The sequence below is a fragment of the Myxocyprinus asiaticus genome, chromosome 18, assembly GCF_019703515.2.
Source record: "Myxocyprinus asiaticus isolate MX2 ecotype Aquarium Trade chromosome 18, UBuf_Myxa_2, whole genome shotgun sequence".
NCBI classification, from domain to species: domain Eukaryota; kingdom Metazoa; phylum Chordata; class Actinopteri; order Cypriniformes; family Catostomidae; genus Myxocyprinus; species Myxocyprinus asiaticus.
In genome coordinates this window covers 16,279,409-16,293,126 of record NC_059361.1, presented here as the reverse complement: position 1 = coordinate 16,293,126, position 13,718 = coordinate 16,279,409, and positions in this window count along the sequence as shown.

Below are 13,718 nucleotides of genomic sequence, written 5' to 3'. Positions count from 1 at the left end.
TTCATTTGGAAACCAAGGTCCTAGAGTCTGGAGGAAGGGTGGAGAAGCTCATAGCCCAAGTTGCTTGAAGTCCAGTGTTAAGTTTCCACAGTCTGTGATGATTTGGGGTGCAATGTCATCTGCTGGTGTTGGTCCATTGTGTTTTTTGAAAACCAAAGTCACTGCACCCGTTTACCAAGAAATTTTGGAGCACTTCATGCTTCCTTCTGCTGACCAGCTTTTTAAAGATGCTGATTTCATTTTCCAGCAGGATTTGGCACCTGCCCACACTGCCAAAAGCACCAAAAGTTGGTTAAATGACCATGGTGTTGGTGTGCTTGACTGGCCAGCAAACTCACCAGACCTGAACCCCATAGAGAATCTATGGGGTATTGTCAAGAGGAAAATGAGAAACAAGAGACCAAAAAATGCAGATGAGCTGAAGGCCACTGTCAAAGAAACCTGGGCTTCCATACCACCTCAGCAGTGCCACAAACTGATCACCTCCATGCCACGCCGAATTGAGGCAGTAATTAAAGCAAAAGGAGCCCCTACCAAGTATTGAGTACATATACAGTAAATGAACATACTTTCCAGAAGGCCAACAATTCACTAAAAATGTTTTTTTTATTGGTCTTATGATGTATTCTAATTTGTTGAGATAGTGAATTGGTGGGTTTTTGTTAAATGTGAGCCAAAATCATCACAATTAAAAGAACCAAAGACTTAAACTACTTCAGTCTGTGTGCATTGAATTTATTTAATACACGAGTTTCACAATTTGAGTTGAATTACTGAAATAAATGAACTTTTCCATGACATTCTAATTTATTGAGATGCACCTGTATATATATATATATATATATATATATATATATATATATATATATATATATATATATATATATGTCACAGATATGTCCTATGTTGCTCTGTGACATTTGTGCCACTCACAGATCCAGTTTCAGCTTAAAAGTGCACATTTGCGCATTTGCACAAGCACAGAGGTGCATCCTACCACTTCAAGTGACATGCGATAACATGCAACACAACAAATTAAAGAGCTGATCTGTAATGCTGTAGCTTTAAATAGAATAGAAGAGTATCACACTGAAATAATACAACTGTAAATGTATGCAAATGTTTTTAGTATATTTATTGTAACCTTAAATTTTTCCCGAAACCATCCGGCGGGCCAGATTGGACTCAATCTGCACTGACATTGTGAGTGAAATTTTACATAGATCAAAACACTACAAAACAACGATATGTAATACATTTCTCATGTACGTATAACTCACTTTTAAAGCATTTGATGCATTAATAAAAGTAAAATAATTAATTTCACCCAGAGGGGTAGCTCAGCCCTTGTGTGGCTATTTTCTTGTGGCTGTCCCTGGTCTTAACAGTGGACAAAATTCTGGTGTATGTCTCGCAGGCCACATTATAACAGACAGCAGGCTGCAGTTGGCCCACGGGCTGTAATTTGGACAAACCTGTTTTATTGTAAAGTACATACCTGGCTTTTAACAAAAGTGTATTCCATTTCAAACTAAAGTGCATAATATTACAAATTCAAAAGTTTTAGGAAGTTCATATTCTCATGAAAAAAAAAAAAAAAAGCTTTGGACAGTTCTATGTAACTTAGAGCTGCACGGTATACCGGTGACATACTACAATGCTACTCAAGCTTCAAAATAGTGCAGATACCTGTAGGGCTTTACTGGTTGTTTAGATCAGTGTTACTATCAGAAATAATTAATAATTATTTATTTAGTTATTAATTAATATTTAGATTAATTAATTGAATCTAACTCATTAAAACCTCATATGGGGCTCCAGTAAATGTAGTGCGCTACGTTTAGGAGCGGGTTTGGTTATTAGCAATAATTAATAATTATCAAAGATAATTGTTAATTATTAACATCGATGAAACATTGATTAAAATTAACAATCGGTGTTAGCTTTTTTAAATCCTTTAAATCAACTATTATCAAAGATAACCGTTAATTGTTAACATCGATGAAACATTGATTAAATTTAACAATAGCTTATTGATCCTTCAAATTCAACAATCATCAAAGATAATTATCAATTATTAAAAATCAATAGAATATTAATAAGGATTAATATCACTGGGGCACCACCCTGGAATCAGGGACTAATAACCAGATAGTATAACGGTCTCAATATTAGATTGTTCTCTTAGGAAAATTGACATCGATTTTCGAAAAGAAAAACAATGAAGGCTTGAATCCGAGCACTGACATCTCGTCAGCATTTGACACAGGTGTATGCAAAACAAACCAAAACACTTCTCTTTGAAATATAACAAAGTTTATTTATGCAGTAATATCAATTAATAATTAATATAATGCAGTCAATAAACTTCAGACTTACAACTACAAACTAAACAGTGATATGATTAGATATGGGAACCAAAATAATCCTATAACACATGTGTGTGTGTGTGTAAGGAGGGACGCGCACAAAATGGCGGACGTGACTCTCATGGTGAGTATGTCATGCGAGATTTCAGGCCAGAGAATATGGCTGCGAATGTGGGCGGAGAGAAACTGGTCAATGGCGTCTACCAGTTTACCGCGTGTCTCCACTTGTACGATAACTTAGGGACAAAGCTGAGCTTTATCACAAAGTTATCTACTAGCCAAAAGTGTGTGCGAGAATGTTTGTGAGGGGTCGCGTGTGTGTGTGTGGTTAGTACGAGAGAGAGAGAGAGAATAAAGTGATGGCCCCAAATTCGATTTCGCGATCGTGGGAGAGAAAGCAGCTGTTAGTTTATCACTTAGAGATGCGGTGGACGGCTCATAAACCGTCCCGCGGTCTTTGGTTCTTTAATGGATAAACTCAGTGTGCCGTTCTCACCCGTGATGGCGGAAATACACAACAGTCCAATGTGGTTGGACTACAACACAGCAGATCTCATTTGTGATACCAGTACATTACAGTAATACCTTGAGTATTATTATTAGCAATGAGCGGACTCATGTTACCCCATTCTTGATTTCACATCACTGGCTATCTGTAGTTGCCCGCATCAAATTCAAGGCTTTGACCCTGGCCTTCAGGACAGCCAATGGAACCATACCATCTTACTTCAATTCACTTCTCCAGGTCTGTGTTCCAACTCACTCTCTGCGGTCTATGAAAGAGCAGAGGCTCAAAGAGGCTCAAAGTTTATTTCACGATCGTTCACTTTCTCTGTTCCACTGTGGTGGAATGAATTTCCAAACTTCACACGATCCGATAATACCATCTCAATATTCAATAACCAGCTGAAAACACATCTTTTCTGCGAGCACTTAACCAATACACACTAATTAGGGCCCAAGCACTGAAAGTGCGGAGACCCTATTGCTCTTCTAAGGATTATTAAGGCCCAAGCACTGAAAGTGCGGAGACCCTATTGTTCTTCTAAGGATTATTAGGGGCCGAGCACCGGAGGTGCTAAAGCCCTATTGTTTTTGGAATGTTTTTTCACAATTATTATTATTATTATTTTTAACGCATTCACCCATTTATAAGGCATTCATCATGCTTGAAAATTCAAGAAACTTGGCACACACATCAGACCTGCATAAAATCAAAAAGTTATGTAGTGTTTAGGCTTGGGTGTGGTCGAGGAGCTCTACAGTGCTTCCAAACGCAGGCAATGGTTGGGATGAAGTTGCTCAGATGTGCACAAGATTTGGTATGGTTACTGCTCTCATCATGTTAGACAAAGTTCACTTTGGAACAGGAAGTCAGCCATGTTGGATGGAATGTGGGATTTTCAAATTTTGCCGCAGTGTTTTGAGGGCTTACGATATCTGAAAACTTATGAAAGTTTACAAATACATTTGTCTTAGGACATGTTTTGATTTGATATTGCAATTCAGCATAGACATGCCTCATCGGTTCCACAGCGCCCCCTAGTTTGCATAAATGCAAAACTCTTGAAACTTGGCACACCCGTCAAAGTTTGACATTTGGCACACACATCAGAGTTGTTAACCATTAGGGCTGGGCAAAAGTTCACATGGGGGGATCGTGTGGGGGGTCTGTTTTGCCCCCTTTACTAAATGCATTTTTGGGATGCTCTGTAGCGCACCTTTTTTCAGCTACAGTCTCTAAACTTGGTACATGTATAGATCTCATCAAGCCGGACAACTTCACGTTGACAGTCTTAAGCTCCGCTCAACAGGAAGTTGGCCAGGAAGTGGGTATAACTTTGTCATGCTTGGTCTGATCAGCTTCAAATTGTGCATGGTTACCAATGGGCCATTCCTGATTACACCAACATGGCCATTACAAGTCATAGTTATAGCGCCACCTATATTGAAATAGTTATGCTGTACTTTGAAGTAGAGTTTATATGGATATGTCTTTAGGGTTTATCTGGGGTACCAGAGAGTTTATGTCATTTGCCTGAAAAGTAGTCACCAAACCCTACAAATTAAGGTGCAGTATTAATCTGAATACAGTCTGTTGATGTGTCATTAAAGGGTTGCTATGGCAATGAATGATGGCATGCCAAATAGGAAGTGGTAATAACTCTGTGCTGGTTAGGATGATGGGTCTCAAACTTCAAGCAGTTACTCAATAGCCACTCCTGATTACACCCATTTGGCTTTCATGAAAAATGCTTATGAATTGAAAACACACACCAAGTAGTCAGACCTATTTTGCATTTTACCAAGAACATTTTTGTTAAACTAGCATTGCAGATATTAACATAAATATTTAGTATGTGTTGAGTATGCTTTTTATGTTGTTGGACAGAACACAAGAACTGTTATGGTCTGGTATTGTTTTAACAAAGATCCAGAAGCACAGTCTAATAGTATGTTCATGGTCCGTTTGCCTCAACCACCAAGTAGTCAGACCCAAGTTTTGTTCATGTTATATATTAAATTTGTACCAGAATAATACTGCAGATGTTAATATAAACATTACTCTGTTACCATACACATTTGTTAGGCAATATAAGTTGGCATAAACTTAAATCTTAAACTTTTGTATTTATGGGTATGATTATGGTGTTTGGCAGATGCTGTATTCAGTTACACAATTTTATATGTTATAGAAACATGGTTATGTTTGTGAAAATGCTTCATGTGTACTGAAATACAATGGCATAACTTGTGCAATGGTATGTACACACGATCAATCAATGTTCCATTTTCAGTGGTAGGTTCTTTGACATACTGAACATAGCCTAGGTTTGCCATGAATGTAGACATTGTGTGTGTTTTCAATTCATCATGGTTCCAAACACCAATTAAAAAGGTATTATCTGACATATTGTTTAATGCATTGCAGAGTTTGGTAATATATTTTTGAAACAAAGATAAGTGATATTGTGGTGGCCCGTAAATAACAACTATGATTATATCAAGTTTGCTGAGTTGACATACTGTATTATGCTCTCTGTTAACATTGGGAATGTCCAAAATATTGTAATCAATATTAGTTCTACAGTATATGCCAACACCACCATGTTTTTTGTGTCGAATTGAGTTTCACAGAGGGTTGTCTCTACTGTAAGCAAAACAACGTGGAGCACTGTGAAAGTGGTAGCCTTCAATCAAGTGGATTCACTTAATATGTTTGCAGGCAGCCATGTCTCTGTTACAGCTATACAGCTATAATTATAGGATTGGAGTGTAGCCATTAAATCTAAGAAATTGCAGTGTAAACCCTGAAAATTCATTAGGAAAATTGAAAAAGAGTTGTTGTTGTTGTTATGTGATGAAATTTTATAAAGTTCAAACTGTGGCATTGTGTTGATACATTCTTGGATGTTGTTTTTGCAATAAATTGCTTTATCAGCAAAATCTTGAATGATCAACCCACTTAAAGTCTTGACTCGACTTAAAGCAATATATGCCTGTCCAGCTGCAAAAATCTTTTTTAGTGATATGACTGCTTCATTGACAGTTAATCCTTGCACTTTGTGTACAGTGCAAGCCAATGGCAACTTTAATGGGAACTGCTTACACAACCCACACTTGCTGTTAACTCGCTCTTCCTCTAAAGTAATTGGAGTGGAATTCATGATGTTTCTAGGTGGTGGTGTATGCTTTCTAGTGGTATTCTGAACTTTATCATCATCAAACTGAACAAATACTACATTCACCATTGTGTTGTTTGTATTAAGGGCCATGTCTGTTACAGTACCACAGACACAATTTACAAGCCCAACAGCGACATCAGTATGCTTAATTAACCCTTTAAATCCTGAGCCCAAAATTCAGAAAATTTAATTCTGTGCCAGAATATAATATTCATTTCCATATTCATATTACATTCATATTCATATAACATCACACACAACTGAATATACCATATTGAAGAGAAGAACTAGTGCTTTCAAATTATATAAATATATGTATGATTATTTAAGGCTAATCATCCTTTATCAATAAGATTTCACACAGCAATTAAAAAAATAAAAATAATTCTCCAGTCACCATGCTTCATCAGACAACTGCATTTTCAACCATTTTAATTACAAGCTAGTGGGAAACTTAGAGTGTATGAAATATACATAATTTTGTGGGCAATGTAGAATAGCAGAAAATATTAGAAATATATTCTAATACCTATAAAAATCTATTGTTTAAAAGTTATGAACATTCTAGTGATTAGTGGGAATACGGAATAAAACAAACATTTAGAATGTTAAGATACATTTCACATGACCACTCCTCAAATGCTCCTTTTGAGCACCTGTAATAATAAACTGAGATTGCATCTGAAATTGAAGGACACAAACACTGAAATATACATTTTATGTGTTCAATAAAACACACACTTTATTTAATTTGAACATTAGAATTACACACGAATTACACAGCAAAACATACATAATCAAACTTTCAAACTATCTACAATAAATACATTTTTAATTAAGAGTGCAGGAACAGAATATATATAAATTCATGAATACTCAACAACTGCAATACCTGTGGAGAGAAGAGAGGAAGAAAAGAGGGGAGGGGGAGGATAACAACACCAGTAAACATGGCTGGGGATCAGGTTCCATCTCATTGTTACACCTGCAGTGCCTGCTATCTCTCCTGAACGCCGCCAGAGGTCGCCATCTCCAGAGTACTAACCCTTCCTTCACAAACTACATTTTCCATAATCCTCTGCTCAGACTGATTACTCACCCACCTGTTTCACATTATCTCTGTCTATTTAAGTTCCCTGTTTACACGCAATCAGTGCGAAGTCTTGTTCTGCCTAGTCTGCAGTTCTGAGTGTTATTACCATTCCTGTTTTCCCTGTGTTTTGATTCATGCCTGTTCATCATATTTCCCAGCCTGCTTGTGTGTTTTTGGACCTATTGCCTGTTTACTGGATTACCCCTTTGTCTCTCAGATTTATTTGGTTTGCCTTTCTTGGACTGTCTTCCTGTGTACCGAACCCTTGCCTGCTTTTTCATTTTATTTGCTACTTTGTTGTACTGTTTATATGTTTATTAAACTGCATATGGATCTTAACATTACTGCCCCGGCATCTTCGCTACACTCATCCTCCATCTCCTTGTGGTCCAGGTCTTCCTGCTGTAGTTCCTGGTCCAGCAGATCTTCCTCCTGTGTGCTCATGCCCTCATAAGCCACGTCCTCCTCTGCTATGAACCTAAGCTCATCAGCAGTCAGCTGCCTCCTCCTCTTGAGGGTGCTGAGCATGAAGCCATAGTCTCTATCCATCTCTACAACAGAAAAAAAGTACAACAGTTGGTATCCAGCAGTGTGTTCTTCACAAATCCATACACTGAATAGTCACCAATGGCTTGCAGACTAACCAGAATGTCCAACTGCAGACAGCCCTCTCACACATTTCTTGTGAACAGGAAGCTACACACAACCTAAAATCATGTCTGTGTGATGGATGGGTAAGGCTTTCTGCTAAATTATAGAACGATATCTACCATTTTTTTTTATTACATGGAAAAATCAACAAGCTATATAACTTATCTAACTAGCAGGCCAGTTTCCAGGCAGTTCTGAACAGCATCTGCTCTCTGCTTCAGATTACTTCAGGTGGATTTTTCACAAGCGACAAAATTGGCCAAAAAAGTTATTGATATTTAGCTAAAAATGTACAAAGTATTGCTAGCTAATGTTCCCTGTCTGTCACTCACTCGACATTGTGTCGATGTAGTGACACTAGGGGACACTAGGGGTTCGATCTTGAGATCCCCAATCACCATTGCTTAAAATAGAAAAGGCCAAAGAAAATTGCCGAGTGGAATTTGCATGCCACTCTCTGCCCCGGACATACGGGTATAAAAGGAGATGGCGTGCTTCACTCATTCATATTTTTTCTTCAGAGCCAAATGCTTGTGCGTTCGTCCTCTCTCCTATTGCTACACTGTTGGATTTCTTACGCCGCATATCAGCGGTCACCCTTGCACGGTCAAGTGTGGTTCTTCCCCTGGGCGCTTCGGCAGCCTGAGTCTGAGCCTGAGTCTGTGCTAAAAGAGTATATTCAAAAGAGTATATTTTCTCTAAAATAGCTTGCGCAAACGCTTGCCGTCTTTTTAAAGATGTCCTTCCACATCTGCGTTACTGGATGTGGCCATTATCTCTCCACTCCGGATACCCATGAAATCTGCCTCGAGTGTCTGGGGCACCAGCATGCCGAGGCGGCTTTTGTGGAAGGGTTGTGTTCTCATTGCGAGAACATGCCCATGAGAATGTTGCGGTCATGGCTCACTTCCTTCTTCATGAAGCAAGGAGCCACCGTGGCTGTTCCCCAACCCAGTCTGTCCTGGGCTGATGCTCAGCCGGCCAAGTCGGCAAGCACCACCGGCTCAGCCCCGTGGATCTCCCATCCTCCAGCATGCTCGTTCTGTCCGGATGAGCTGTCAAGTGATGCAGGCGGTCTGCCTCAGGGGAGGTTTAATGTGTCATTCGTGGCTCGCGATGAGGATGAGCTGTCAGTCGCGGCATCAGAGGGTGGGCTTCTGCTATTGGAAGTGGACAAATGTTCTGAGCTCCTGCCCACGAGCAGTAGAGCAAAGGATGAGGCGGACGCTGAGATGGCAGCCGTGCTTGCCCGGGCGGCTGCGAACATCGGGTTGAAGTGAAACCCTCCACTCTGCCCTGAGCGTTCGCAGCTGGATGATTGGTTTCTGGGCCCCGGTGCCTTTCTTCCCGGAAGTGGAGACTCCACCCCCACGTAGTTCAGCTGATTTGAGAGAGATTCGGGGAGGCACATGTAGACCTGTTTGCCTCCTAAGACTCCTCTCACTGCCCCCTGTGGTACTCCCTGCTTTGATGCTTTGGTGCACAGCTAGCCTCAGGGGCTACACAAGTATGTCTTTCCTCCTGTGAGCCTCATTGCACAGACTCTGTGCAAAGTCAGGGAGGACAAGCAACAAGTCCTGTTCATTGTGCCGTACTGGCCCAACCAGACTTGGTTCTCGGATCTGATGCTCCTGACAGTAGCACCTCCCTGGCGCATTCCCCTGAGGCAGGTCCTTCTCACTCAGGGGCAAGGCATGCTCCAGCACCCGTGGCCGGACCTCTGGAATCTCCACATCTGGCTCCTGGATGGGACGTGGAAGACCTAGCAGGTGGTAGACAAGATCACTCAGGCCAGGGCCCCCTCTACGAGGTGGCTGTATGCCTTGAAGTGGTGTCTTTTCGCTAACTGGTGTTCTTCCTGTGGGGAAGACCCACAGAGGTGCGCCATCGGGTCTGTGCTGTCTTTCCTTCAGGAAGGGCTGGAGAGACGGCTGTCACCCTCTACCCTGAAAGTGTATGTGGCTGCCAAAGCAGCTCACCACGATACACTGGACGGGAGATCCTCACGACAGCATGACCTGATCAACAGGTTCCTCAAAGGCGAGGTTGAATCCTCCTAGACTGTGCCTGATCCCCTCTTGGGATCTCTCTGTGGCTCTACCTGCCCTACAGAGAGCCCCATTTGAGCCCCTGGAGCAGGCTGAGCTCAGCACTCTGTCCCTGAAGATGGCCCTCCTGGTGGCACTCACTTCCATCAAGAGGGTGGGGGACCTGCAGGCGCTCTCTGTTACCAGCGAATGCCTGGAGTTTGAGCCGGCACACTCTCATGTGATCTTGAGACCCTGGCCCGGTTACCTGCCCAAAGTTCCCACCACTCCTTTTTGGGACCAGGTATTGAACCTGCAAGCATTCCTTTCAGAGGAGGAAGACCCGGCCTTGTCGTTGCTGTGTCCAGTTCGCACCCTGCACATCTATCTGGACCGCACGCAGAGCTTTAGATGCTTAGAGCAGCTCTTTATTTGTTTTGAAGGACAGCAGAAGGGGAAAGCTGTCTCCAAGCAGAGATTAGCCCATTGGATTGTGGGATAATGGGAACTGCTTACATAACCCACCCTTGCTGTTAACTCACTCTTCTTCTAAAATAATTGGAGTGGAATTCATGATGTTTCTAGGTGGTGGTGTACGCTTTCTAGTGGTATTCCCAACTTTATCATCATCAAACTGAACAAATACTACATTCACAATTGTGTTGTTTGTATTAAGGGCCAAGTCTGTTACAGTACCACAGACACCATTTACAAGCCCATCAGTGACATCAATACTCTTAATTAACCCTTACCAGCTGGAGCATTCAAATTTGGGTACAATTATTCCTATGGTTCCTGTCTCAATATCTTCACCATCCAAGCACCAATTTTATTTCTGAAAACTGCCAGATACTCATGACAATATAAACTAAAAGCACATATGATTGGTTAAGGGGTTACTGGGCATGAATAATAAATGCATCGTCATCATCGTCATCCTCCATTTGCCTGGGCGGAGCCAGAGAGGATATACTGGGAGAGTACCTCCAGTGTTGGACTTACTGCTTAAAATTGAAAACTGAGGTGATCTTTCAAGGTAAGACAAGACAACTCGTGGGGATATGAGGTGGTGTAGGATTGAGGGGAATATACTTGTAATTCAGTGGAAGGACACGCGTGCAGTTACATGCCTCTCCAATTTCCACAATGTGAATGGCTCAACCGAAATGACTAGGTTTGTAAAAAATAATGGTGACTGGACAAAAGAAGTAGCCCTCTAGCCCACTGTTATCAGCTATTATAACAAAAACATGGGCAGTGTTGATTGGTCAGACCAAATGATTAAAATCTTATGACGTCTTACAAAAAACTCAGAAGTGGTGGACTCTTTTTTCCACTTCATAGACATTACTGTCGTCAATAGTTTCATATTGTTTAAGGAATGGCAACACATTCATGCAGCACCAGGGGATGAGCGTAGACCGGTGAACTTAACCCAGATAGATTTCAGAGAAAACCTGGCTCGTCAGCTGGGAGGTATCAATATTCACGCAAGTTTCCCTTTGCATACACTAAAGCCTGTAGTCCCTCCTTCGTCATCACTCCACACAGCCCATGTCCCTTTTGAAGAGTCCTCTAAGAGATGTTGGCTATGCTATCAGACAAATAGGACTGAAAATTAAACTAAAGTAGCTTGTTGCGCGCCAGAATATAATGGCAAAAGACTTTGCTTGGTTCGCGATAGGAACTGTTTTCAGTCTTGGCACTCAGCTGAGTGTGACCAGTTTCATGAAGAGGCCTAGGTTGGGCTGTGTTTGCTAGTGTTGTCGTCCTCCCCCTCCCCTCTTTTCTCCCTCTCTTCTCTCCACTATTACAGTTGTTGAATATTTATGAATTTATATATATATTCTGTTCCTGCACTCTTTATTAAAAATTTATTTACTGTAGATAGTTCGAAAGTTTGATTTTGTATGTTTTGCTGTGTAATTTGTGTGTAATTCTAATGTTCAAATTAAATAAAGTGTGTGTTTTATTGAACACAAAATGTATATTTCAGTCTTTGTGTCCTTCAATTTCAGAAGCAATCTCAATTTATTATTACAGGTGCTCAAAAGGAGTATTTGAGGAGTGGTCATGTGAAATATATCTTAACATTCTAAATGTTTGTTTTATTCCATTGTCCCACTAATCACTGGAATAGTCATAACTTTTAAACAATAGATTATATTTCTAATCTGTCTGCTATTCTACATTGCCCACAACATTATGTATTATGTTTCATACACTCAAAGTTTCCCTCAAGCTTGTAATTAAAATGGTTGTAAATGTAGTTGTCTGATGAGGTATGGTGGCCGGAGAAGATTTTTGTAAAAATTGCTGTGTGAAATCTTATTAATAAAGGATGATTAGCCTTAAATAATCATACATATATTTATATCATTTGAAAGCCCTAGTTCTTCTCTTCAATATGGTATATACAGTTCAGGTGTGTGATGTTATATGAATATGAATATAATATGAATTTGGATATGAATATCATATTCTGGCACAGAATGGAATTTTCGGAATTTTGGGCTCAGGCTTTAAAGGGCTGATTCGCGCACCTTTACCTAATAGCATCTTTTCCGGTAAACAGGAATTAAATACTTGCATTTATCCAATTTCTTGATTTTTCTCAAAATCCTGAGCCTCTACACAAATGTGGTCTAGGCAATATGCAATTATCTGTTTGATGTTATGCTCTTTCATTTGCATATTTGTTTGGGAAAATGTGAAAAACCTTTTTGTCTAACAATGATTGTTAATTCTGACAGTGCAAATGTGCTGTTCCACAAATCCAATGGAGCATTTAGCAAATATAATGGTTTTCCACTCATAGGTGGCAATTGGAAAAAATCTCCTACAGAAATTATACTAACTTTACCAAATGGAGAGTAGTCACGTGTCTGCTTTATTTGTCTAAGCCTACCATGGACATAGGCTAGTAGGCTGTGGTTTACCATAGAAATGTCATCTATAATCAGTATATGCAAGTCACTAAATACCACACGCATTGTATTTATTTTTCTTCTCCTAAAGGTGTGTAAGGCAATTTGACATCTGTCCCAATTGAAAATGTACTATGGATGGTCTTGGCACCCAAGTTGAAAGCAGCAATTCCAGTAGGTGCTGTCAATAGAACAGAAATTTTGTCTGGTGCAGTTGTAATTTGGGATAATAATCTGGTCGCTTCATTATGAATAGCTCTGGTTAAATGTGACTTTCCTGTTCCTGCACCCAGTTTGCCCTGGCTACAGTTTGTGAGGGCCCTACATCTCCCTGTGACAGGGGTGCCCCTCGTTCTTCTTCTTTTCAAGGTTTTTGGGGTACTTAACATGCGTGAAAACTCTTGAAAGTTTGCACACACATCATATTCATCGGCCATTAGGGCTGGGCAAAGTTTTGGTGTGCGGGGGGGGGGGGGGGCTGTGTAGCACCACCTAGAAGATGGGCATGTTTGTACACATATAGACATATAGATTGTACACATATAGATCTTGCCCACTGATGCTAAACAGGGTTGAGCCTAGTCAGTACCTGGATGAGAGACCTTCTGGGGGAACTGAGGTTGCTGCTGGAAGAGGTATTAGTGAGGCCAGAAGAGGGTACTCACCCTGTGGTCTGTGTGGGTCCTAATGCCCTAGTATAGTGATGGGGACACTACACTGTAAAAAGGCACCGTCCCTCGGATGAGACATTAAACCGAGGTCCTGACTCTCTGTGGTCATTAAAAATCCCAGGACACTTCTCGAAAAGAGTAGGGGTGTAACCAAGGTGTCCTGGCCAAATTCCCCCATTGGCCTTTATCAATCATGGCTTCCTAATAATCCCCATCCATTAATTGGCTCAATAACTGTAATCTCTCCTCTCCACCAATAGCTGGTGTGTGGTGAGCGTACTGGCACACTATGGC